General features: G+C 35.6%; 1 long non-coding RNA gene across 1 annotated transcript; it reads left to right on the top strand.

Annotated features, from left to right (window-relative positions):
- The first annotated feature begins 1657 nt into the window (after positions 1–1657).
- Positions 1658–2518, top strand: LOC111696791 (uncharacterized). The gene is made up of 2 exons (XR_002764160.1): positions 1658–1730; positions 2440–2518. It is a non-coding gene; the product is annotated as an uncharacterized LOC111696791 (long non-coding RNA).
- Positions 2519–4707: the final 2189 nt, after the last annotated feature.

The raw sequence follows: 4707 nt of genomic DNA on the forward strand, positions 1-4707 counted from the left end.
CTTCCTATTCCAGAGCTCTAGTTCTTACTGTATCAATTTTGACAAGTTTAGGTATGAAATTATACCAAAAATTTGAACTGTAATTTGTAGTAAAATTCTAATAAGAATATCTGGTAAAATCTTGAGATCGAGGCATACTGCTTGACATACTTTCTCTGCATGTTTTATAAGCAGAGGGTGCAATATCTATATGTAGGGACTACCTATTTGTCTGTCTGCTTGTTTGGATATCCGATCATAACTCATGAACCCTTCTACCGATTTGCTTTACATTTAGTTTGGAGAACTTGGTAGAAGCACGGAAATCTTTTTTGTTAGGGTTTAAAAGCTTCGCTATTTTACTTTTATAGAGAAAGTTTAGTTCTTACTATTAGAGAAAGCTAAGGGAGATCAGGGTTTCAACCGGATTTCCAGATTACGGGTTAAGTACGGAAATGATCCGGAATTTTTTTCCATTTCATTCGAAATTTTCCCGGAATTTCACTTTACGAAACAAATTTGCGGGTCATTCCATTTCCAAAATGGAATTTTTACCCGTAACAATGGAAAAGATTTCAATTTTTGTTCAAGCTCAAATTCATGCATTGAGATATAAATGCAAGAGTTTTTGAAAAATGCCTGATTAAAAAAAACACTAATTCACAAGATTCACAATAACAAGATGCAAATATCGTTTTCCATATTTTACCGAAAAAATAAAAATAAAAATACTAAAAGAAGTCAACTAATAACTATTTGAACTTTAACAGTTTGGAAAATAAGTGTGGAAATTCTATAAATGATCTAAATTTGTGTTGCTTTTGTATCTACATTTTGCATGGGGATTGTGGATTCCAATTGGTTAAATGAAGTCTTTTATGCCTTGAATTATAAATACAATCTTTTAATGGCGTATTCATAGGAAAAGAGAGCAAAAGTTTACGGTTGCAGAGAATAAAAAATATAAGGAACTAGATAGTATAAATTCTGTACACAGTCGTCTCTGAACTTTTTAAAAAGTTATTGATATTTGGGCCAAATATAGTGTTTTGAAAGAAAGACATGGGCCTAATTGTAGATAAATGATGATACAAAAAAATCTGCTAAAAATGTAGAAAGTGATGAGATATATGTAGCCATGATAAAAGCAACAATTATTTTAAATATTGTTAAATGACTGATTTAAGTGTACATTTAGTTTAAAAAATTCCCATCTCATTTTCTGTACAAGTAAATTGTTGAAAAAAAAATTATTTTTGCTGAATGATCAGTTAGTTGCGCCTCTGGTGGGACTAAATTTTCTTTCTCATTTTTCAGGAGGCGCTTAGCACCCGTTTTGGCCCAAACTCCCTCTGAAAACCATAGATTTTACTTAATGGGGGGGGGGCTTAGCTCCCATAGCCCCCCCCCATGAATACACCTGCAGATTTCAATTAAATTCATATATATAACGCTCTGAAGAAAAAAAAATCTTTTTTATCGGTTCAATCGATCATGGTTGATAATTGCTATCCTTAAGATGTTTAAACTTTGAAGAAAAAAATCTGCTTTAAAAAATGATTCTAATAGATTTAGCAAAAAAATTTAGACAATTATAAAATAATAATTCTATTAAATTTCTTTTTACAAAGACGACAACTCTTTTCCCAAGGGAAAATTGCGAAAGCTTCTAATTCCGAGTTTTTCCGTTAGATGTCAGCAGTGTTCCTTACTAACTCAGTGGGTTCTGCGCACCTGTTTAGTGTGTGCTGGTAAGTAAGGAGGAAGAGTGGAGTGGGGAGGGGAGGGGGAGAGGACAGTAAGGGGATGGGGGGAACCTCTCTCAACCTGCACACACACATAGTTCCAACAATATTCACAGATTTTAAACAATTCAACCGAACATTTATTCCACCGTCATTTTGCAAGATTACAGTGAAATAAAACAAAACAGATTCTTGGAACCTGATTCTTTTCCTTGAAATCTGTATTATCCATGTTGTGTCCACCATTAGAAGTTAAATAAATGTTTACTGTTTAATGGAGGGCAGTTTTATTTAGAAGTTGTAATCCGAGTTTGGATGACAAATACTTACTGAATTTATGACTTAAAGAACAGTTAACAATTGTCTTGATTTTTTTATATTTAAGATTTATTCAAATAAACTTGCTATGGGACCAGTGTCAGAAATAAGATAGGTCATTATACAAAATTCTCAAATTTATCGCTCGTCATTTTTGAGGTTAGGATATTACTCTCATTTAAATTACATTTTCATACTCCTTAAATACACCTAATTTTCATACGCTTGCAGCTTCGATACCAATTTTTGAGCTACCATATCCGGCCCCCCCCCCCTCTGCCCCGTGAATACGACGCTTGCCACAGGTTATTTTTAATTGGCTTATGTGCTAACTGCAATTTTATGTTAAGAAAAAATCTGAGTTAGGATTCTCCTTTGAAAAAAATATTAATTTCAGATCTACGGTTGGATATACTGTGAGTATAGAACAGAACCCGCATGGGTCTTCTTTAGATTAAGTTTAGAGTTTAGGTGAGTTCTATTAATTTTTTTCAAGGAGCAACTGGTTGTACCAGGTGTACTAAGGGGAGGGGGTGATATTCCCTTTAAAGTTTTTTTTGTATAATCATTGAAATTAATTTTCAAAAAACTATTTTCATCTCGTAAATATTTAAAAAAAGAGGTAGTTTGATTTGATCAATTTGACCAATTTTTATTTTCTCAGACCATAAAAGACAAATAATATTGAGTTTTTAGTGCAACAATTTATGGGGAAACATTCTTGAAAATATATATCTTATTTATTGCTCGATTCATTTGATTTAATATTTCTTCAAAAATCATAAATTCAAAAATCATGATTTTCCATTGTTTCTCCTTCATTCATTAATATAATCAGAGGCCGAATTTAAAGAATTTGAGCCGCGGCTCAAATATGGTTGGTTTCACTTAAGTTGAGTGGGTTGGCTTAGGGAAAATTTAGTTTCCCGGTAAAATCGTTAAAATGCGGGTGAACGACGGGAGTAACTATGAAAATTCTGGGCAGCGCTGGGTTCCCAAGCTATTAACGTGAAAAAAATATTAAAATTGTATAAAAAATGAAAAATTTGGTATTTTGTACTAAACAGGCACATCGTTTAAATTCATTATGAAATCTTTATCACATCTGTCCCGGTTCTTTCATCTTAAAACAGGACCCAATTCATTTTGAAGCTAATAGGGATCCGGATCCTGGATCCGCTCTGAAAAATTGGATCCGTATCCAGGTCCTTAATCCTATCCCTGCTGGGGTACTTGAAAACCAGGATATGCTGGGGACCCCCCCCCCCCCTCTATGACAAATGATACATCATTAGAAAGCTCTTGTGCTCTACTTTTAGAATCTGCAAAAAAAATTGCAAATTTGTAAAAATCCAGTTATATAGTAAAAATGTTTGCAAAAAAAATTTGTTCAAAAAATGAAAAATTATACATTTTTGAAAAGCCCTTGACCATGCCATTTCAAATATGCAAAAATGTTTGCAAAATTTTAAATAACCTGATTTAATCAAGAAAAACTAAAAATGTGCAAATTTCCTTTGACAGGTTGTTTGCAAAATATTTGCAATTTTCTTTTCGCAAAACTTGTGCAATCCGTTTCCTTATGTCATAGGCTTTCCAAATTTTATTAAAATCTGACAAGTGAAAGTGGGTCAAAACAAAGATTTAGTTTGTTACAGGAAAAAGCAGTCATTCAGGCAGTGTGCCTGAGGACTCAGGCAGTTAGTATTAAATGCCGATTTTAGGCCTAAAGGGAGGGCTTGGGTATGTAGGAAAAGTCAGAAAATTTCCACAGCCTCAAACCAATACTTTTTGAGTTATGTAAAAAAAAAACTACAGGGGGGGTCAAATTGACCCCTTCCCCCAGCAGGAATAGGGTTAAAATTTACCGATTTTTTATCTCTATTATTTGATTGAGATTTTCGGTGTGACAGCAAATGTTTTTAGCAGTCTCATGGATCCGCATATATTTTGCGGATCCGGATCCAGGACGCCAAAATATTCCGGATCCAGAACGCCAAAATATTCAAGATCCAGGACGCCAAAATATTCCGGATCTGGATCCAGGACGCCAAGTTATTCCGGATCTGAATCCAGGACGCCAAATTATTCCGGATCCGGATCCAGGACGCCAAAATATTCCGGATCCGGATCCAGGACGCCANCCTCCCTCCCACACACTTCCCCGCCCCCCTCTCACTCTCGCATACTCCCTCAATGGTCCTTCCTAGAACCTCATACTTCCTCTCCTCCCTCCCACACACTTCCCCTCTCCCTCTCACATACTCCCTCAATGGTCCTTCCTAGAACCTCATACTTCCTCCCTCCCACACACTTCCCCGCCCCCCTCTCACTCTCGCATACTCCCTCAATGGTCCTTCCTAGAACCTCATACTTCCTCTCCTCCCTCCCACACACTTCCTCTCTCCCTCTCACATACTCCCTCAATGGTCCTTCCTAGAACCTCATACTTCCTCTCCTCCCTCCCACACACTTCCCCTCACCCCTCACTTAGACAAGTCAAAAGAAACATAATTGATCTTAATTTCATACTTGATCAGACAAAGCTTTAAAGGGTGCTGTTAAATCGGGCATTGCCATCTTTAAGCGGAGGATCACTTATAATGACGCGTACAGTCTCTTTAATTTTGATTTTAAGAAAGCATGAAAATATTTGATATAATTA

The sequence above is a fragment of the Eurytemora carolleeae genome, unplaced genomic scaffold (assembly GCF_000591075.1).
Source record: "Eurytemora carolleeae unplaced genomic scaffold, Eaff_2.0 scaffold108, whole genome shotgun sequence".
NCBI lineage: Eukaryota > Metazoa > Arthropoda > Copepoda > Calanoida > Temoridae > Eurytemora > Eurytemora carolleeae.